At 37.7% G+C, this 23438-nt stretch overlaps 1 protein-coding gene across 3 annotated transcripts in view; it reads left to right on the forward strand.

Moving 5' to 3' along the window:
• Nucleotides 1-23438, forward strand: part of PKIB (cAMP-dependent protein kinase inhibitor beta) — a 119505-nt gene that overhangs the window by 17420 nt on the left and 78647 nt on the right. For all 3 annotated transcript variants that reach the window (XM_022555647.2, XM_022555638.2, XM_022555656.2), the window contains exon 2: nucleotides 6638-6733. The gene's annotated coding sequence lies outside the window, so the exon portion shown is untranslated. The remainder of the gene's footprint in view (nucleotides 1-6637; nucleotides 6734-23438) is intronic.

Raw genomic sequence — 23438 nt, forward strand, 5'->3', positions numbered from 1 at the left:
AGAAAAATAATACAGGTGAAAAGTTGTATGTAAAACTAGGTCAAGAGTCCAGGAATATTGTGAAGCAATGATGCATAGTGGATCACACAGGCTTTCCAGTCAGAGCTGAACTTGAACCCTGCCTCTGTGACTTATTAGCTGTGTGACCTTAGGGAAGTATCTCACCATCTTTAAGCTTTGAAAAAAGTCCATTTTTCTTTTTTTTTTTTAAAAACAAAGATTAACTGTGATTAAGTGGACTAAAATGCAAAGCGTCTAGCAAGGCTCATGACACAGAACAGGTGTTTATTGAATGCTAAAATCTTTTTTTCTCCTCTCCCAGCAGCAGCAAAAACAAAGTAAAAAGAGGGTTATCCTAGGGACCTAAAGGGTCAAGGGAGTTTCATAGTGGGATTGTGGGGTCAAAGCTGGTCAACATTTTAAAGACTCTTGGTCAACTTTGCCAAGTTGTTATGTAAAAGCAATATTACAATTCAAGCATTACATTTTTAATTATTAGAAAACCTAATTTTTTTAACATCTTGATTAGAGTGTAATTGCTTTACATTGGTGTATTAGTTTATGCTGTATAACAAAGTGTATCAGCTATACATAAACATATATCCCCATATCTCCTCCCTCTTGCATCTCCCTCTCCCACCCTCCCTATCCCACCACTCTAGGTGGTCACAAAGCAGGGAGCTGATCTCCCTGTGCTATGCTGCTGCTTCCCACTAGCTATCTATTTTACGTTTGGTAGTGTATATATGTCCATGCAACTCTCTCTCTTTGCCCCAGCTTACCCTTTCACCTCCCTGTATCCTCAAGTCCATTCTCTAGTAGGTCTGTGTCTTTATTCCTGTCTTGCCCCTAGGTTCTTCATGACCATTTTCTTTTTTCTTTTTTTAGAGTCCATATACATGTGTTAGCATACGGTATTTGTTTTTCTCTTTTTGACTTACTTCACTCTGTATGACAGACTCTAGGTCCATCCACCTCACTACAAATAACTCAATTTCGTTTCTTTTTATGGCTGAGTAATATTCCATTGTATATATGTGCCACATCTTCTTTATCCATTCATCTGTTGGTGGACACTTAGGTTGCTTCCATGTCCTGGCTATTGTAAATAGAGCTGCAATGAACATTTTGGTACATGACTCTTTTTGAATTATGGTTTTCTCAGTGTATATGCCCAATAGTGGGATTGCTGGGTCGTATGGTAGTTCTATTTTTTAGTTTTTTAAGGAACCTCCATACTATTCTCCATAGTGGCTGTATCAATTTACATTCCCACCAACAGTGCAAGAGGGTTCCCTTTTCTCCACACCCTCTCCAGCATTTATTGTTTGTAGATTTTTTGATGATGGCCATTCTGACTGGTGTGAGATGATATCTCATTGTAGTTTTGATTTACATTTCTCTAATGATTAATGATGTTGAGCATTCTTCCATGTGTTTGTTGGCAATCTGTATATCTTCTTTGGAGGAATGTCTGTTTAGGTCTTCTGCCCATTTTTGGAACAGGGTACTTTCCTCAACATAATAAAGGCCATATATGACAAACCCACAGCCAACATTATCCTCAATGGTGAAAAACTGAAACCATTTCCACTAAGATCAGGAACAAGACAAGGTTGCCCACTCTTGCCACTATTATTCAACATAGTTTTGGAAGTTTTAACCACAGCAATCAGAGAAGAAAAAGAAATAAAAGGAATCCAAATTGGAAAAGAAGAAGTAAAGCCGTCACTGTTTGCAGATGACATGATACTATACATAAAGAATCCTAAAGATGCTACCAGAAAACTACTAGAGCTAATCAGTGAAGTAGCAGGATACAAAATTAATGCACAGAAATCTCTTGCATTCCTGTACACTACTGATGAAAAATCTGAAAGTGAAATTAAGAAAACACTCCCATTTACCACTGCAACAAAAAGAATAAAATACCTAGGAATAAACCTACCTAAGGAGACAAAAGACCTGTATGCAGAAAATTATAAGACACTGATGAAAGAAATTAAAGATGATACAAATAGATGGAGAGATATACCATGTTCTTGGATTGGAAGAATCACCATTGTGAAAATGACTACTACCCAAAGCAATCTACAGATTCAATGCAATCCCTATCAAACTACACTGGCATTTTTCACAGAACTAGAACAAAAAATTTCACAATTTGTATGAAAACACAAAAGACCCTGAATAGCCAAAGCAATCTTGAGAAAGAAAAACGGAGCTGGAGGAATCAGGCTCCCAGACTTCAAACTATACTACAAAGCTACAGTAATCAAGACAGTATGGTACTGGCACAAAAACAGAAATATATATCAATGGAACAGGATAGAAAGCCCAGAGATAAACCCACGCACATATGGTCACCTTATCTTTGATAAAGGAGGCAAGAATATACAGTGGGGAAAAGACAGCCTCTTCAATAAGTGGTGCTGGGAAAACTTTACAGCTACATGTAAAAGAATGAAATTAGAACACTCCGTAACACCATACACAAAAATAAACTCAAAATGGATTAAAGACCTAAATGTAAGGCCAGACACTATAAAACTGTTAGAGGAAAACATAGGCAGAACACTCTATGACAGCAAGATCCTTTTTGATCCACCTCCTAGAGAAATGGAAATAAAAACAAAAATAAACAAATGGGACCTAATGAAACTTCAAAGCTTTTGCACAGCAAAGGAAACCATAAACAAGATGAAAAGACAACCATCAGAATGGGAGAAAATATTTGCCAATGAAGCAACTGACAAAGGATTAATCTCCAAAATTTGCAAGCAGCTCATGCAGCTCAATATCAAAAAACAAGAAAACCTGATTTTACTTTGCCTATGGTTATGGTATTGACTTGAATCTTAGGAGACAGACAGGATGTTTAACTATTAGTATTAAATGAATCTGAAACATGATTGTACTTCTGATTCTTAGTCATCTTCATCAGTTCCTCTTAATTCATTCTTCAGCTACTGAGGCTTCATTCAAAAAATTTTTTTAATTAATAATTTTAGATAAATTAGAGATATGGCGCTTAGATAGATTTCTGATTTTGGTCATTTTTGTAAATTTCTTATCACCTGCTCTAGTTGTAACCCTCTGTCCCCTGAAACAGGGTCTTTGTTTTCTCTGTGGCATCTACCACATGGTAGGTAATAATATTTGCTGAATGATGGAAGGGATAAAACAGGTTATTTGCAATTTTATGTATATACAATAGCTATTAAAGCTTTTGAAAATGTAGCAGTTGCCAAGGATCTGGTTAGTAGGTTAGTTTAAAAGCTATCACAATTATAGAAATCAAGCATATACAAATCAATCAAGTAGGAAAAAATAGAGGATACTAATCTAAGGGTCAGAAGAGGGAAACTTAAGAATAAGTAAATAAAGGAATTTGAAGAGAATAATGCTAATTTGGTTGTGACCACTTTTATAAATACATGAATTTTCCATGTTTTCACAAAGGTATAAGTTCATGGTATAAATTCATCTTTTTAGAACTACATGTAGCAAGAATAAGTGTAAAATATTTGCAACTCTTCATTTTAAAGTTATTCTATACCTTTTGCTCATGCAAATAAAGATGTATGAATTTTCCATTCAATAATCACTAATTGAGTACCTACAATATATTGTGCCAAGTGCTGTAGATGGATGAATAAAAAATTGCCATTCAAGATGTTCACAGCCTGCTAGGGGAGACTGACACACACACAGCTGTCATGTGAAGTCAACCGTGATAAGTGCATCAGAGAGTTATGAACAAAGTGATTTAGGGGCAGGGGTTATGACTCATATCAAACTTGTGCAGTTCCAAAGAGCTTTACAAAAGCAGCAACCTTTGAGTTGGGCTTTTAAGGATGGCCCAGAGCCTACTAGTGAGAGCACAGGGGGATGATATGCATTCTGGTTGGAAGAAACAGGAAGTTTTTAATATGGCCTATTTGTGCAGTTCTTTCGGTATTTGTTGCTAGCCCCATGTGGCCAAGGGGTTCAAACCAGCACATTTTATCACATCTTGTACAAAGTCTAATCAGTAAGTATTGGTTTTTGAGTATCTGGATGAATGAATGAACAAACTTACCTTCTTAATATGGGACAATAATTTCAAATAAAAAAATTATACTTCAGTGAGGGTTGTGTTTCTTTACTTGATTATACCTATGCAGTTCAAAGGAGAATTTAAACTTTGTGAACTTTGATTAACATTCCTCTCACCAGATTTTAAGAAAACACAGCTGTGGACTTTATTCCTACCATTCTCTGCTTCCCCTTCTGCACTTAATTTCTACACTTTCATTGGTCTGTTTAGATGCATGAGTTCAAATATATGCCTTTGGTGGTTTTTTTTTAGTCTAAAATAAAACCTACTTAAACGGAGGCTACAGTCCTGCTTATATGTGAAGTGATATTTAGGTTGATATTTTTTATTTCCTCTTTAGAAGCAAAATGAACTCATCCTGTTGTACACATTATACTTTCTCCAATTAAAAACCTACAATACAGTGATAGGGAATGGGCTTGTATGTCCTATTGCAAAGTGTCCAGTGATATCTGGAGGATTCAGCTAGGTTTTAAAGAGATTGTATTAACATTTGTGCCATAAGTGACAGTTGAGTTATTTTAATTAAATGGCAGTTTCAGCCAATTAAGATTTGTCATTGTTTTGAGTCCCTTTTCCTTTTCTTGCTCTTTTCGATTTCAATATGTCTTGGGAATCCAAATATGCTAGAGTATGATTCCTTTGGTATTTTATTATTCCTTTGCAAGCCAAAACAAAACTCTTTAGACCATCACAATCCCAAAAGGAAGCTGTAAGTCTTGGGAGTGTGATCACAGGCTACCTTTCTAGGACCCCCAAACTGAATCTAGTGTTAAACACAAGAAACACATTTTTTGCTTTTGTAGTACTTCAGGAAGAGTAATAAAATAACATTGCATATGTGTATTTTATTGTATGTGATCTTTCTTGATTCCCAAAACAACGTGGAGAGATAAGCAGGGTAAATATTTCCATCCCATTTGATAAGCAAGCCTCTGTCATTTACCTACAAAAAAGATGATTCCTCAAAGTCAACAGCTGATACAGGGATGAGCTGGAACTAGAACTGAGTTCAGTGCTTCTCCCTCTGTGTTACAAGCCCTGAGGACTTTCTTTTACTGGCTTACTTGTAAGCTATAAGGAAATGTGGGAAGCAGAGGAAAGAACAGTAATGAAATTATTTACAGATGAACTTGAAAGATGGCTAACGTGCTATTGGCATTTGGAGAAAAAGACTTTTTTTGAGAATCATGGTGAAATACTTCTACCACGTATAATTCCTGGGTTTTATACCATTCCTGGGTTTTATACCAATCACAAGTTCAGTTATTATCCCAACGTGAGTGGTGGGCTCTAGAATATGGACTGGAAGGGGTGTTTCTCAAACCAGGGAGACTGAGAGATATCATAATCTCTGTAAGAATTGATGGGATGGAGGCAGGTGTGGGTGAGGAGGGTGGAATTTGATGGTGCCTGTGGGAATGGAATTGGAAGGAAGAGTGAGTTCAAGGACAATGTTGAGCCTGGAATAGACAGAATTTGGTGGTTTATTAGATAGAAAGGAGAGAAGAAAACAGCAAACAGCACTAGACTCTCTCCTGCTCTTTACCCTAGTAAAGTTAGCACATACAAGCATAGGAATATTGACATTCCTGGCTTCACGCTTTATAGAAAAAGGAACAGATGATTTCCATAACAGGAAAGAAACATGGCTCTCTCATCTAGGACGACTAAGCATTTGTTATGTGTCTGCTCAAATATATAGACTGCCTGAGTTAAAGGGAGCCTGGTTTACCCAGCGATCGGTTGTAGCCACCTCTTCAGGAGTATATATGGAAATGAAAATAACTCAGTTGGTTTCTGTATTATTAGTTTTAAAATGGGGGCTTTTGATATAGAAATATCTAAAAGGATAGGAACAGGAAAACCATGCAAGTGCATCAGATGTCTATTCATAGCAAAATTTCAAGTTACCTTTTGATGCTGAGGCATTATGTGTGGGCCAGGTTTTATTGGGTGGATTTTCTCTTCCAGAGTTCCAATCTCCATATTATATAATTGAGGAAAACAATGTCCTTGCTCCTTGGCATTGAAATTCAAAAGCAGGGATTTATGGCTTTTAAAGTCACACATCTGAGAAAGGCTGTCACTCAGCTAGTGAAACTATTTTCAATGGAAAGTTGAAAAGCTGAAGAAAAAAATATATTTTGCTATACTGTTGATTTTACTATTTAGTAGGTATGTCTCTGACTGCCTGTGTTACACAGCCTTGGGGCAAAACACAAGAAAGATTGATCAGAATAAAATTGGTGGGTTTGAAAAGGGAACAAAATAATAAGGAAACACACTCCTCATTTATGAGACTGCTGAGCTGCTTACTCAAGGAAATTTATCCTGCTCCTGTTATAAATCTGAAACGTATAAAAGAAATCAGGATGAGGAATGAAAAAATAACAATGAACGTTGTTTCGAAATTGTGTCTCATTTTGTCATTAAATTGGATGTTGTTGCTCAAGGAACCATTTGTTCTTTCCTGAAAGAGACAAGGAAGGAGGATGTTTATCTTAATACATCTTTTTTTCCCTTTGTTTCCTTCAGGGGTCATGGTATACTGAAAAAGCACTCAAGAGAAATCTGGGGGGAGCTGGAAGCTATCAAGTTATTGAGGCCACACAGGGGGCAGAAAAGACAGAGGTGGGTACACTTTTGATCCATCAATCCTGCTATTGAGGGTGTCCCTGAAAATATCTTTGTTGTTATAAAGCCAGAGGACAGCAAGGAAAAGGTATAAAGTGGGAGGTTTTTATTTTAGAAAACAGATCAATATGGTTAAATGGAAGCTCGATAGAGTCTATTGTTAATGTCAAATTAATAGCATGCATGCCAAGAACTTGAGCTAGGCATTTCCATACTGTGTCTGCCAGGGGCCAGTGATTAGTACAGAGACTGAGCTTGGTTTGGTATTTACATTCTTAGCTGAGCTTATTTTAAATTGTTCTCAACGGAGGCAGCTAGCCCACCAAAATAATGTTTTAAATTTATATCCTTTAACACAGAAGAAAAGCTTATAGTATTACCAGTCAGATCCTATAAACTTACTACTCACCTAATACGGATCTCCTTAGAGACCATAGTGACAGCTTTGTTATCAATACATACAAGTAAATAGTCTTGATGACACTGACTGGTGGACATAAATCTCTAATGCTTTTTTGAGAAACAGTTTTCTGTGTGCTGCTGATGTATTTGAGGCCCCTCCAGTCCCTCAGGGCTGTGTTTTCCCACTCGGAGTGAGAGATTTGCTCCCTTGTTGCAGTGAAGATGGCAGATCAGAGACCATGGAGTAAACCTCAGCCTGTGGGAAGCCTCCTCCCACTCTTGGATTCCCATGAGAACAAAGCTCCAAGGGAACAGGAAAGAGTGGAAGACGTTACATTTGGTTTAGGCTTATTGCCTGGTTTTCTGAAAACCAGTACAGTTTTCCTATTAACCCATTGCGATTTCATTTAGACAATGGCAGTGGGTTCATTTTCTTGTTATCTGAGCATTTTACTACTTTCTTGTCAACTTTTTAAGTTTGTGTCAGTGGAGAATAACATGTTTTAATTGAAATCTACCTTTTATTATGAACTAATGTCATGAAAAAATTGTATCAAAAAGCATTTATATTTCTATATAAACAATTGAAATCTCCATACTAAGAAAAAACAGCAAGTACATTTGTAAACATTAATTTTGTATTTAAAGAAAATTAAGACTAACATAAAATAATTGAGTCTTTATTGTGAGTGGAGTGGATAGTGCTTTATAAACACAATCTCGTATAATCCTCACGATAACTGTGTGAGAAAACTAAAGAAGGCGTAGTTATTCCCTGAGATAAAAGTGTACCTTGCCAAGTGCACACATTTAGCTAGTGGGTGGTGAAATTAGGATTTGAGCCAGATTTTGTCTGATGCTTAAGCCCATGTCCTTGACCAGCTTGGATAGGGAGATTCGGCAGGAGCTAAAATACTCTGTTTAGATGAGCAAAGTATCTTGTTTGCATCAGGTATTTATAATTGATGGTTGAAAATATACATTTTTAAGGAACATATTATCCCATACTCTATGAACTTTACAAAAGAGATGAAACATTTTTCTGATTCATTTAATGAAAAGCACTTAACTAAAAAAACAGTTAACTAAAAAACAAAAAAATTCAAAACACTAAAAAAAGTAACACAAAAAAGAAAATCACAAAAATTCACTGAAATACTAAATACAGGAATGTAGAAATCAACAAAATAAAATAATACAAGAAAATCGTGTTTATTCTAGAAATGTACACGTGGTTCAATATTGAGAAATTTATTATAATTTCATAGTCATAGACTAAAGAATAAAACTGCTATTTTTTACCTCCTAATAGATTTCAAATGACATTTGATAAAATGTACCTATATTTCTTTTAAGAACATGCATATATACAACATAGTAATTTAGGTATAGAGAGATATTTTTAAATTGTGAAAAAGCAGAAAAAATAGAAAAACTGTAGACACTACATGCCCTATTTCATCACTTATAGTTAACATCATTCTATAAATTCTAGCCAATGCAATAAAATTTTTTAAATGACTAACGTTTTAAAATTTCTTAATATATATACTAGAAACTGTTCTAAATACTTTACAAATATTAATTCATTTAATCTTCATAACAATCCTAGGGAATATTGACTACTATAATTCTCATTTTACAAATGAGGAAGTTGAGGCCCAGAGAAGCTAAGTAACTTGGCCAAGGTCACATAGCTAATAAGTGGTAGAGATGAATAAGCACTCAAGTGGCTTAACTCATGAATCTTTAATTTTAAATCCTATCATATGCTGTGTCTCAAAGTTCACAATTATTAGAAAAGAGATGACATCTTTTTTCCTTAAAAAAGTATATATATATATACACACACACACACATATATGTGTGTGTGTGTGTGTGTGTATGAATTTACTACAAATCCCAAGAAAATCAACTGGAGAACTATTAGAATAAGAGACTTCAGTTAAGTGGTCATACAAAAGATAAATGTGTATAAATCAATCAACTTTTCTGTGAGAGCTACAAATAGAAAACATGATGAAAAAAATCCCATATCTATGAGTAAGCTATAATAGAAATGTACAAGACTTAAATGAAGAAAATAACATTTTGTTGAGAAACACAAAATAAGATTAGCAGTAATGGAGATTGGTATTATATTCCTGGATGAGAATAATAAATATTGTAATGATGTTAGCTTCCCCAAATTAATTTATAAAGTTAATGCAATTCCATATAGAACCACAAAGAGATTTTTAGGGAGAGGTTGGCAAAATGATTATTAAAATTCATCTGGAGGAATGAACAGACTGGGAAAAGCAAATTTTTGAAAAGGAAGAATAATGAAGAAAGAACTTATAATTCCAAGTATTAAAACATATTATAAAATTACTATTACTAAGGCAGTATGTTACTTTTTACTAAAATAGAGACTTAGGAGAGGCTAAATCATCTTGAAAATTCCCCAAATAGACTTAAGCATGTAAGGGTAACATATAATAAACACAGAATTTCATGTTGGTGGAGAAGGTATTATTACAAGAATACAATTCAAATAATTAGTTATTGTTAGGAGAAATTGTAAAGTTGAATCTTTTATTTATACAAAATACAGATAAATATCAGATTAATTGAAGAAGAAGAATGAGATATAACTGAAAAATAGGTGAATAATTTATAATCTTGTCTAATATGATATCAAAGGCAAAAACCATAATTAAAGATTGATAGACTTGACTATGGACATATTAAAACTTTTTTACATACAGATAGAAAGGAGACTCAAGCAGCATGCCTAGCACTGTGTTTGAAAATTCTTTTCTTGATTTTTTGGGGGTTAGAATTAATAAATCAGCAAGTTCTGACTAATATTCTAAATACACTACTGTTTGAAGGCTTAAAAAAGGGAAGCCCACTCTGGGATACTGTGCTATAGACACAGAGCAAATTTCAAAGATGGAATTCTAGAGAAGACCAAATAATGACATGGAAGTCAGGATTGTTCCATCTAAAAAGGTCAGCTGAATTTGAATTACAGTATCCAAGAGAGTAAAGGATTTCAACTAGATAGTTTTATAATTCATACAAGTATATATAAAGAAATATAAACATATATATAAAGAAAGGAGGTGGTCATTGACAGTTTAGCACTAATTGTTAGTGATCAAAATAGCTGCCATTTAATGTTCATAGTGTTTGCAAAACTCATTTTCTCATTCCTTCATTCAGTATTTATTGAGCACTTGCCCCATTTACTCTGTGCCAGTTGTGAGCACTGAGGGTGCAGAGCTGAGGATACTTTGCGATTCCCCGGGGTTTGTAAACTGCAGGATCTAGAGATACAGAGAAAAATTGACTACAGGACCATGAGGAGACCCAAGGAGGGTCACATCAAGAGTGGCTGACGTTTAATGCTTTGGGAAGGTCCTCAGGGATGACATGCTAACTTTCTTCAATTATATGAGGAATATCATCTGTATGATTGAAAAGGCAAAACTAGGTTGAGTGGATGGGAATCAGAGAAAGACATATTTTTATTTAATTAAAGGAATGGCTGTCTGAAATTATAACAGGCTACCTCTGGTACCTGAGATGGTTCCAGAAGCTTGGTACCACTAGGAAGGAAAGTAGCACAAGGAATTCATACACAAAATGGTGAGGGGCTGCGGATGGAGAGTTGGTGATTAACTCATCTCTGAAGATAAAATGTTCTTGGATCTGTTATTGAGATCGTTGATGTGGGAAGGGCTCCCTTGAAGACAACACAATGAGGGGCTCTAGGGAGTCAGGCCCACCAGCTTTACACTTAACTCTTAGACTCAAAGTTTTAGTAATCCATGTTCTGTGTTTTATTAGTATAATTTATATATTGAGACATTTAAACAATGCTAAGAAGAACAAAGAATAGAATCAACTCCCACCTCTCAGAATTAACACATTTCATTTTATAATATTTGCTTAGTCTTCCGTTTTAAAGAAATAAAATGGCACAATTAGGTAAGTCTCCTTTCAGAAGCATCTATAAATTAGTGTGTATTGTTCCCGTCCATTTTATACTTTTACCCACGTATTTATGCAACCATTCCAATATTTAGTCCTGGTTTGTGTTTTTAAAATTTACAAAAATAATATCATTGCTTTTCACGACACTGTGTTTTTGAGATCTATATAGTTATATATATATAGTTCTAGCTCTGTTCTCCTAGGTGAAATTTGTGGGGTTTTTTTTTTTGCGGTACACGGACCTCTCACTGTTGTGGCCTCTCCCATTGTGGAACACAGGCTCCGGACGCGCAGGCTCAGCGGCCATGGCTCATGGGCCCAGCCGCTCCGCGGCGTGTGGGATCTTCCCGGACCGGGGCACGAGCCCGTGTCCCCTGCATCGGCAGGCGGACTCTCAACCACTGCGCCACTAGGGAAGCCCTGTGTGGGTTTTTTGATAAGACGTTTACTATTCACGTTTAGTGGCCTTCCTTACTCCGAAATTGGGCCTGTGGATGACAGGATGTTATTGCTGTAAGATTTAGGAGAAAACGTTCTCATTTATGTCTTTATATATTGTCAACACCGGGACTTTTTGAAAATGACAAAAGCTAAGCCAGAGGGGAAGTCAGGACAATGTAAATAAACTAGACCAGAATGGAGGATTAGCCTGCATATGAAGAAAACAAGGCTGCAGGAGGAGAAATGACTTTCTGGGCTACACAGCTTGTTAGTGACAGTCCTCGAAATACCAGCCCAAATCTTAGAATCAAACAATTGCATGGGATAAGATATATGTAGAATGCTTTCCAGTTCATTGTTCTTTTCATCATGGTGTTTCTTATGTTTAATGTAAGATAATGGATTCCTAGGGCCAAATTGCCTGATATCCTGCCTTCAGAATGACTGAAGCTTTAATGCATCAATTTTTCTTTTTTTATGATTGCTCTCTCTTTGCCCAGGTAAATATAATTATCACCTCTTTCCACTGGATAAAGTATCCTGTCCCATTTGTCCCACTAGGTAGCAGAATGTGGCCAGGTAAATCAGTTTTCACTGGTGATTAGAAGTCATCCCTTCCATTTGCTTGTCAGCTAACCTTTGCCCTATACTTGTCCTGTTAACAGCTGGCTAGTTAATGAATGTGACATGGCTGTTTCTGCAAGGTTTGGGCATGCTAAGATTGTACAGAAGACAGAGAAATGACTCACTAATTAAGCAGGGGTTTTTAGTGCCAGCTTAGGTCTGCAATTTCTTTAACCAGACCCAGTCTCAGGTGTTCTTCATAGTGAGGTGGTCTTGCAATTATATCGTTTATCCTACATGGAGTTAGGACAAATAATTCATCATTTCATTACTTACTTTAAACTTTTAAACTAATACAACTCCTAGGATTGAAAGGCTTGCAAATATTTTTAAAGTTTTACTCGTATCAAATTTGTTTTAGTTTTTCCAATATATTTTATACATTTATAAGATACATAAAACCAGTCTTCTTGACTATCTGCTGGCAATAATATTTGATTGCTAAAGTAGTCTATAGAAGTTAAGTGATACAGGGTTGGCCAAAAAGTTCATTCGTGTTTTTTCCATAAGATCTTACAGAAAAACCCAAACAAACTTTTTGGCCAACCCAATACATTGAAAGTAAAGATTTATCATGTGAAAAGTATCAAGTTTCATCTGATTATGTTCTTAAAAAATTATGGTAATTTGATTATCTTACAAATGAGTTCAGTCTGTAAAATCCTAATTTACAAATGCTTGAGAAAACAAAATACTTTTGATTAATTTAATGTCAGCCTATTATCCTACCATGTAAATATCATAGACGTTGTAACTATAGTCACAAAAAGTAAGAATCCATTGGAAAGGAAGTGTAGTGCTTTTGGCTGTTTCTAAACACAACCGTAAAAGGTCAAGGATATCATTACTGAGAAAATGAAGTCATTGTCCAAAAGTTGCACATGAGCTGATTTTTGTTATTTGTCTCAAGTGGTGTATCTTCAGATTGCTGGAAGACATCATGAATATTTTAGCTGCAATTATTATTAAAGTGTTCAGTGTGTAACCGTTCCATGTGTGGGCGTGGTTGCTGCAAGGTGGCTAAAAGGACAATGTCCCTCAAGGTCATATCCACATCGCCTATCTGTGATGGCTCCTCTTTGGTTTAGTTTGGTTGGTGGTTATATGCTATTTGTATGTCATGTGGAACATGGCTCAACTTTGTGAGCTGACTGCTAGGGGGCGCACTTAATCCACTTTTCTTAAAATTATGCCATATGTTAGTCTCTAAAGTTTGCTTTTGGTATTTAAATGCATATCATAGCTTAATCACATCACATCAAGTTGTAATTTCAACAGTACTTTATCATTTTTCTTTGGCTGTTTTGCTTGTGGCTATTTATTAGTCCATCACATGACGTTTTGTAGTTTTTCTGACACTAGTTGAATATTTAAATGACATGGAAGAATTGGTGGAAAGAGCACTGAATGTTGGAAGTCAAATCTCTATTCTGGACCTTATTTTGCCCCCATCCAGCTGCATGAGTCTTAGCAAGTCATTCTGAGATGGCACAGTGCAGTGGGTCAAATCACTGACTACCAAATTTGAGTCCAACTTGTGCCATTTATTAGTTGGTAAATTTCTTAACCTCTCTGTGTCAAGGTTAGGTTCTCATCCGTAAAATGGAACTGACAATAGTTCCTCTCATAAAATTATTAAGGAGATTAAATCAATGTATATTTATAAAGCACATAGAATAGTGCCTATATGACTGACTGTTTAATAAAACTTTACTGTGATTGGACTTCATTGGGTTTGATTTCTATATGAGTATTTCCAGTTTGACGATTACATTAAGTTTCTGTTTCTTGCCTTTGTTTTCAGTGTACCTTTAACTTTACTAAGCTGATGCTGGTGAAAATATTGTTTCTATGCAAAGTATTAGTGGCTATATGGTCTAACAGCAATGATTTTTTGTTGTTGTTTGTTTTAAATTAAGGCACATGTGCAAAACTAAAGAATTTTTTAAAATATAGCCAAAATAGCTATATATCTCATAGTTGTATTGACTGAGACAATCTCTATAACTGGGCTTGGAACTTGTGTTTGTATTGTGTAGACATTTTGTTTACCTTCTGAAGGGTTGATTTATTTCATTTTTCAATTTCTGTCTTTATAAATGCGCTATTGGATGAAAGTCTATTTGGAAAACTGAATTTGATTATTACTTTTCACCTCGGTAGTGTCACTGAAAAAATTCCACTGTTTATCAGGTTTCCTTTGTACAGGCTGGTACATGACTTCTATCTTTTTAAGCTTATCACACACCCATAACTCTGTTAAACAGTTCTCAGTTTCTTTTAATTAAGCTTGAAACTTGTTAAAATTGAAATATTTTGTAGTGCATAGAGCAGTCTAATGTCAGAATAAGAGCTTGGTGGTAGAAAGACAGATTAGTTTGTTTCTTAAAAACAGGACATACCCACCGGGGTGAAAGAGGCCACTGAAATTGGAACTCGTTTTAGCCCATGGGCGAAAGTCCAGCTAAGCTAGTGGCCTTATCATCTAGAGAGAATGGTGACAGCAAAAGGAGGCTGTCCTGATAGGCAGGGGGTCGGAGTCCGAGTTGACCAGCAAGGTGCAGCAGATGGTGTCCCAGCAGGTGGGTGGGCGATGGTGACGCAGAGTCTGGGAACGGGTGCTATCCAGGCAGATAAACAGAGAGGTCTGTTCACAGATAGTATGGCCCCAGGGTTGGGACTGGGGTTTCGGAATGAAATTCAGGCCCTGGTAAAACTGGATAGACTAGTGCAGAGGCCTGTTTTGGAGGGACTAGGGTACTATCCAGGGCATTGGAGCACAGAGTTTGTTACGTGGGACCACAGGTTAAAGGGGACTTGCGGCACCCTCATTTTTGGGGGTTGTGTGGCCTGGAAGGATGCTGGAGTAGGGAACCAGGCCAGTCTTTATAGATGCTGACTTTGATAGTGCTTGGTATAGATTCATGTGTCTGTCTTTTGAAAATTGAAACACTCAAATGTGTTGATTACTAAACTGTGCTTTACTTTATTGCTAACAAATTAGATTAGAAGGCAACTCTGAGGTAATCAGCCTTGCCTCTTTTTTTTCTTTCTTTCCTTTATAAAGCTTGCAGAACCTTTCAGATCAGAATGAATTCCATGCAGTTGAAACCGCGCACATGGGGCTTAGGTTAAGTGAAGCATACAATATAGAGGTGGTGTTATTTTCTACTCTTCTTGGATTTATCCTGAGGAAGAAGTCATGTATCAGAGCAGAGAGTATAAAATGAGAGGATTAGCAAGTAAGTGGTTGTTTCTGGCTGAGCTTTGCTTGAAATGGAGGAGAAAATGGTATGGAAGTTGCTGAAATTAATTTCCTTATAATGACATGGAGTGTTAAATGGCCCTTTCCCTAGAAGTCGTTTCAGGCCTAGTTATGTTACTTGGGAGTGCTGTTTCTCAAATCAGGACCTCCACCTCCAAGGAATAAGAGAGAAAATGGAATTTTGACTCTTTTGCCTGTGTCTTAGCTTTTAACAGCTTTCTGCTTTTGATCTAGATTTTATGCTTACTGACATCTTTGTGATTGAAGGAAAAAACCCTCAAATAAAATAAAATTGAAGCATTCCTGTTCCTTATATTTTGAAATAAATCTTAGGCTGATGTCCCCTGTAAAAAAATTTTTACTTGGTTATTACGAAATTCCAAAGCTTCATCATTGTTTCTCCAAATACTGTTTTCAACAGAAGAAAATCCATGGTTCTTTCTAATAGACTTTCTTTATAATGGTGAATATTGTGTAGAGAAACTAAGCATTCATTTATCAAATGAAAGTTAATTTATGTAATTAAGGTCAAGATAAACTCGGCTGTCATGAAATCTAGCTTAAAATTCTGATTTTCTGTGTGACTTTGGGGCAAATTACTTACTATACTGGATTTTAATTTCATATCTCAGTTTCTACCATGTTCATAGAAACACTGTATTTCTGGTACACCCTTGGGAATCACAATGGTTAACCAAGTTTTCCTTTTTTTAATGGAAATTTTTTTAGTGAAAATGACTTTAATATATCCCACTCTTATATGCCCTCATAATTTGAACATAATTGTATTAGAGTTCCACCAGATAAACGGAACCAGCAGGAAAAATATATCAAAAGGCTTATTGAAAGGGATTGGCTTAAGTATTTGTGGAGGCTGCCTAGCAGAGTCTGAAATCTTAAGGCAGGAAGGGCAGACTGGAAACTCTGGGGCAGGAGCTGATGCCACAGGTGGTATTTCTTCTTCCTCAAGGAAACCAGTTCTGCTCTTAAGACCTTTCAGATGATTGGACCAGGCCCACCCAGATTATTGAGAATAATCTCCTTTACTTAAATCAGTTTATTGTAGATGCTAACCACATCTACAAAATTCCTTCACAGCAATACCTAATTCACTGTTTGATTGAATAACTAGGGATCACAGCTTAAACTGACCCTCACAGGCCACTCCTTGTCAACTTGGCATCCATACACATTTCCTTAAATCATACCTAATCTCAAAATAATGATAACAACAAAATCATACTTCCACCTGACGTGATTAAAGCTATCCTGTGTGTAACTGAAATCATGCTAACCCTTTCCCCAGAAGAGGTACAGGGTCATTGGGGGTTTACTCTTCTGATATCCCGTAACTTAAAATACTGTGATATAAAGTTCACTATTATTAATATATCTTATGTTAGAAGACAAGCACTTGAGAGGGAAGAAAGAGACACATATTTGAGACACACACACAAACATTTATCAGAAAAGGGAAGGGTACAAATAACTTAATAGTCCTCATTTCTGGAACTTGGTGACATGGTCATAGCTGGTATTTATAACTTCTTTCTTCTACTACCCAAGCCATACATCCCATATTCCCTTTGCTCTCAAGCAGGTACCTCAGCTTATTATGGTTCTTTGCCTGGCAGGGTGACCCAAACCTTCCTTCCTAAAGGGTCTGGGCCATTAGCCGTTGTTTTATGATTTTCACTGACTTGTGAATTGAATTGTGGTTTTCATTGACCTTAGTCACAGAACCTGGTAGTAACAAGGGATGCCCTAGGGATCTCCTGTATTACAGACATACTCTTCCTTACTCAACACATCGTGTAGTACAGCCCAGTTGTCCCTTGATAATCTGGATCAATCACCCCAGCCAATATAAAAACTCCATTTTTGCCTATTTATTCAGAGGCCTGAGAAGCCCACAGTGACCGGTGGCAGTCTTTACTCTCAGTTCAATGGAATTGTTGTTGTGTCTCCTGGTAGAAGCATTCTTCTCTTTGAAACTAAGACCTCTCGACCAGCAAAACAAAAGATTACAGGAACGGGAAGCAAAATTTTGCTAGCGGATTGCTAGGGATAATACTGAGGGGTGTCACTCCCATTTCCACCCCTTGATTCCTGGACCCATGAATCCTGGCTATGGGAGACAGAGTATCACATATTGGATGCTGATTTATAGTATTTATAAGCCTCTTTCCAGAGCCTGGGCACATACTGCCACCTCGCTAGCACTGTAACAGAGTCTTCAAAGGAGGCTGTCCTGATAGGCAGGGGGTCGGAGTCCGAGTTGAAGAGCAAGGTCACTGTTCTATCATGCTTTCTGCTTCAGGATGATGGAGAAAATTGTAATACCAGTGAATGAGCATTGTCGGACTTCATTTGCTGTGAAGTGAACTCCTTGATCAGAAACAATGTTGTGTGGAATACCATGACGGTGGATGAGGCATTCTGTAAATCCACAGATGGTAGTTTTGGCAGAAATACTGCTTGCAGGGAAAGCAGCTCTATATCCAGGGTGTCTATTGTAGTAGGAACAAAGCACCACCCTATCCATGATGGAAGCAGTCCAGTAAAATAAACCTGCCACCAGATAGCTGGCTGATCATCCCATGGAATGATGCCATATTAGGAACTCAGTGTTGTATTTGCTACTAAAAGGTTGGGCACTTAGCAGTGGCTGTAGCCAGGCTAGCCTTGGTGAGTGCAATTCCATGTTGCTGAGCCCGTGTATAATTTTTACCTCTGCCATAGTGGTCACTGTTCATGAACCCATTGGGCAATGACAGTAGTGGCTGGGAAAAGAGGCACAGATCCACAAAATAGGTCATCCTGTCCATTTGATTATTAAAAGCCTCATCTGCTGAGGTCACCCTTTGGTGGGCATTCATATGGGACATAAATATCTTCAGATTCTTTGCCCATTCATAGGGCATATACTTCTTCCCCAAATTTCTTTGTATCAATTCTGATCATTTTCTTTCCAAATTGCTGACCATCCAGTCAAACCATTGGCCACAGCCTATGAGTTAGTACAGTTTTATACCTCTGGCCATTTCTCCTTCCAAGAAATAGGAACATCTAGCAGTTCTGTTCCCTGGGAGGATTTCCCTTCACCATCGTCCTTCAGAGATGTATTAGAAACGGGCTGTCGTGTAATAGCTGTTCACTTTCAGTTGGTGCCCGCATATCATACACACCATTTGTAAACCAGGCCCACATTTTCTATTCCTCAGTCAACAGGTTTTAGGGAACTCCCCATGAGGCAAAAGTATGGACTGGTAGAGGATAGGTAGTGTAGCAGGAGTAGGGCCCATGGGCATTTGGACAACTTCCTCATGTGATTTACTTATGCCTTCAGGGCCTGCTTGAGCTCAATCTCATATGTACCTCTTCCAGTTGATATTGGCGTGCTGCTGTGCACTCCCAGCTTTATAGCTTGGTGGATCAGACAGCAGCCAGTTCGTGATGGGCAGCTCAGGTGTCATGGTAATTTGGTGGCCCATGATTAGACATTCATTTTCTACTCAGGCCCAGGAGCAAGCCAAAATCTCAGAAAGAGAGTAGATACCTGCAGAGGAAGATAGGGCTTTGTTACAAAAGCCTCGGAGTTTGCATTATGATTCACCAATAGGGGCCTGCCAGATCTCCAAACAGCATCTCTGTCTGCCACTGGCACTCATAGGGCAAAGGCTAGGAGGAAGATCAACAATATGATTGTTTGGCAGTACAGCAGGTTCTCAAGGGGAGTTAGCCTCCCCTTCACTCAAGGGGTTCTTGGTCTGTAAACCAGGTCAAGACTAGGAATTGATGGAGACGTTTCCACTGTTCTGATGATTCAAGATAGACCTCTGTTCGGTAGTCCTAGAAATCTTACGCTTATACAGATCAAGTAGCATTGATCAGCTTGCCCATCTGTTTATTTTGTAGGGACACCGTGATCAAACCATAGGTCTCTCTCTGCAAGACAGACTATTCTAGTTACTGCTTTGGCTCTGCTGTCCATTATAGTAACCACGTCTGTCTTTGGTGATTAAGTGCTACCACTTGACCCTGCCACCCTGGCACCCAACTTTCCGCACTGTATTTAGGGATCCCAGCTCAGTGGCAGCGATTCCCACTGTAATTTCTGACCTATAGGAAAGAGTGACCCCAGAGTTTTTCAGGGATGCTGGGGCTCTTCTCACAATTGTATTTCTTACAGTCATAGTTAAAAGTGTGTCCTTCGGATGCTCCTGGGGTAGGTCAGCAGGTTTTACATGATAAAGCTATTTTAACATTTATTCTACAGTATACCAAGGCAGTCAGTTCTGGCATTTTGATTTCATTTAATGTTGGCCCATGTCTCAACCAACCAAACAAAATGCTAGACCCCTTTCTAGCCCCTGGAGCTAAAACATTGAATCCGGAATCTGTTTAGTGAGCCCATATCAATAAATTCATTCTGATTTAACTTTATGTTCTTCCACAATTATCCAGCACACTTCATATCCATTCATTCATGCACATATTCCCCAGATTTCTATCTGGGGAGTAAATTGGAAAGATCATGCATTTCTTTTGGTGCGTAGCACACTTCCACACGGGTCACACTGTGTAACTCACCCTTTGAAGGCTGCTGGAACATGAGTCTACTTATAAATCTAGAAGCAAAGAGGGGTGGCAAGGATAAATCCTGAGGAGAAACAGCGGTGTCTTGCAAGGCAGTACCTCAGGAGAGACTATTACAGGTTCATCAAGACAAAGCAGGGGTTAACTGCTTCAGGCAGAGGTGGAGGGTGGCTTTTGTTGGCAAATGACTCAGCAGAATTTAGGGTTTTGAAATCCTCAGTTTCCCTGGGATTTCTCAGATGTATCTATTTCAATTTTCAGGATTCTATTCCTTCTCAATCAGTGCCCTCACTTTAATAATGATGTTTTGCAAGGTTGGGAATTCAATTTGTATTGTAATTCAGCAATTTACAGCTTGAAATTCTGGGTTTGAAATCTCAACCCTACAGCTACAGGAGATAAGGGTTTTTCCTTCTGGGCAGACATAGATACTTTCCGGTTATTTATACAGAGCTTCAACTAGGAATTTCAAGCCTTGAGTGTGTCATTTGCTTTCCCTTTTCTACAGCATGGTTTGGAGCAACCAACCAAGAAAGAGATTATATGATTATGGTTTATGTGATTATGGAGGCTGGTTAGGCAAGTCCAAAAGTCAGGTTGGCAGGCTGGGAACCCTCTGGCAGGAGCTGAAGCCGTAGCCTACAGGTAGAATTTCTTCTTCCCCTGTTTTGACCTTTCCATTGATTAGATCAGGCCCAACCAGATTAATTGAGGATAATCTCCTTAATTTAAATCAGTTGATTATAGATGTTCCTCCTAGATTAGTGTTTGCTTGAATAACTGGGGACTATAGCCAAGTTGGCCCATAAAACTGACCGTTCCAGTAGTCCAATTTTATTCTTGATTACTCATAGTCATCACACTTATAGGCAGATGTAAGGGATGTATACGCAAAGATTATGGCTAATTACCCAAGCACAGGCTCTAAAACTTGGTGTCTTGAAAAACTTCTAGATGATAGTTTGTTCTTTAGTCACTTATTTCTCCTTAAAAATAGAATGAAGTGTTGCAGCTACAATATGCTCTTTGGTGGCACGATGTGATTCATTTATTTTGCAAAAAAAAGCTGTAGTGGCTTTTTCTCAACAGATTTTCTCACCCTCCCAAAAATCATCTTATTTGTGGTCTGTGGCTGTTATTATCTTTGAATTAACACACTGTGAAAACATCCATAATAGAGAGGGTCAGCCTTGATCTTTGGGACTGGACCAGTAAGTTTTTCTATTGTGTTCATTCATTGTTGCCTACTGAGGGACTGATTCTGCTAACAGGTTCGGAATTTAGTTTTGTTCAACTAAGAATTCTAGAATTTGAAAATTCAGAAAGCTGTTCCCTGGATAGCTGAGCATTCTCAGTATGTTGTTTTAAAATGTACTTTTAGAAAAAAGTTAAGTCGGCATGTAACTAAAATATCTCTGCTGAGGGAAAGGGGCACATTCCTGAGTGAATATTTGGTTGCTAATCACATAACAAGGTGACAGGGCTTCCTGGATTGATTGCTCCAGGTCGCTACAACCTTCAGCCAAGCTCATGTGACTTGTTTATTTGGAATAATGGTGTGTGTTGGGCCATCCTCTTATGTATGCTCTAGTGGCCAAGAGGCAAGATATTAATTGCTTTGACAAGATTTCAGGTGCAATCTATGGCTGTGACAGAGATTTTTGTGAGAAACCTCTGGGGCAGTTTACCTGGTGCTTTATAATTCAGACCAGTGGTGGTGGGGAGAGTGGAGGAGGAGGAATCTGATTCCAGAACATGTACTTCTCTCCTCTGTATTAACGCCCCACATTCTATTTAGTACAATTAAATGAAACTCAATGAAAGGATTGTTTGAAGAAAAAAAAAGAATTGGGGGGGCTGTCTTCCTGGAAGTGATCAGCCACCCCCTCCCTCTTCCCTGTCTCCATCGGTCATAAGCAGAACATCACCTCTGATTTGATTTGATTTATTTTATTTAACATCTTTATTGGAGTATAATTGCTCTACAATGTTGTGTTAGTTTCTGCTGTATAACAAAGTGAATCAGCTATACATATACATATATCTCCATATCCCCTCCCTCTTGTGTCTCCTTCCCACCCTCCCTATCCCACCCCTCTACGTGGTCACAGAGCACCGAGCTGATCTCCCTGTGCTATGCGGCTGCTTCCCACTAGCTATCTATTTTACGTTTGGTAGTGTATATATGTCCATGCCACTGTCTCACTTTGTCCCAGCTTACCCTTCCCGTGTCCTCAAGTCCATTCTCTACGTCTGCGTCTTTATTCCTGTCCTGCCCCTAGGTTTGTCAGAACCATTTTTTTTTTTTAGATTCCATATTTATGTGTTAGCATACGTTATTTTTCTTTTTCTGACTTACTTCACTCTGTATGACAGACTCTAGGTCCATCCACCTCATTACAGATAACTCAATTTCGTTTCTTTTTATGGCTGAGTTATATTCCATTGTATATATGTACCACATCTTCTTTATCCATTCATCTGTCGATGGACACTTAGGTTGCTTCCATGTCCTGGTTATTGTAAATAGAGATGCAGTGAACATTGTGGTACATGACTCTTTTTGAATTATGGTTTTCTCATCACCTCTGATTTTAGACCAGATAATCTTAGGGCTTGAGGCCAAGTTAATTCCATCTGTCTCCTCTCCAGTCTTTCTCAAGCTCTCGTCGGATATTCTGCTCCAGCAGTGTGATGTAGTATAAAGAAGTTGAGCTTTGGAGTCAGTTAGACCAGGGTTTGGGTTCTTACTACTTTAAGAGGTTAGTAGCATTTTCTAAACCTTGGTTTCCTCATAAAGAAAGTGCAGATAATTCAGAGCATTATGTTGGAATAAGATCATGTGTAGGAAAACTGCGTGGTACAGGGTAGGCACTTAAAATGTATTTTCCTTGCTTTTCCCCACCCCCGACTTCCTGAACATAGAATTATGTACAAAAATAGCACTTAGGGTGGAGATGAGAGTTCTCATTCCTGCCATTTCCTCCAGTACTTCATCTGTGGCTCCATAATTTACATTCCAAGGGCAAACCCATGCTAGTTACCATTTACCTCTAGTATATTGTTTGTATTAATAGGCTTTTCTTGAAAGTCTGCTATGTTCAGGGTTTTGAACCAAGGCTAAGGAGAAGCATAAATACCAATTGGCATTATTGTGTGATTGTAGATTTCAAGAATGTAACCGACATTTTGGTAGTCTAGCCTCAAACTCTAAGGTCAGATGTAAGCCTTGTTCCCAGTCCTTGTTACATTTTTCTGTATTGATTTACTTATAACCTGTTGGAATATATTATACTATCTTTTTATTTCTTTTTAATTCCATACCCTCTCACAATGCTAGTTTTGGGAAGGGAAATTTTGGTATCTTCTAAACACTTTGGATTTATT

This window comes from Delphinapterus leucas, chromosome 12 (assembly GCF_059928025.1).
Source record: "Delphinapterus leucas isolate spDelLeu-1000000601 "Yukka" chromosome 12, BTC_Dleu_Yukka2, whole genome shotgun sequence".
NCBI classification, from domain to species: Eukaryota; Metazoa; Chordata; class Mammalia; order Artiodactyla; family Monodontidae; genus Delphinapterus; species Delphinapterus leucas.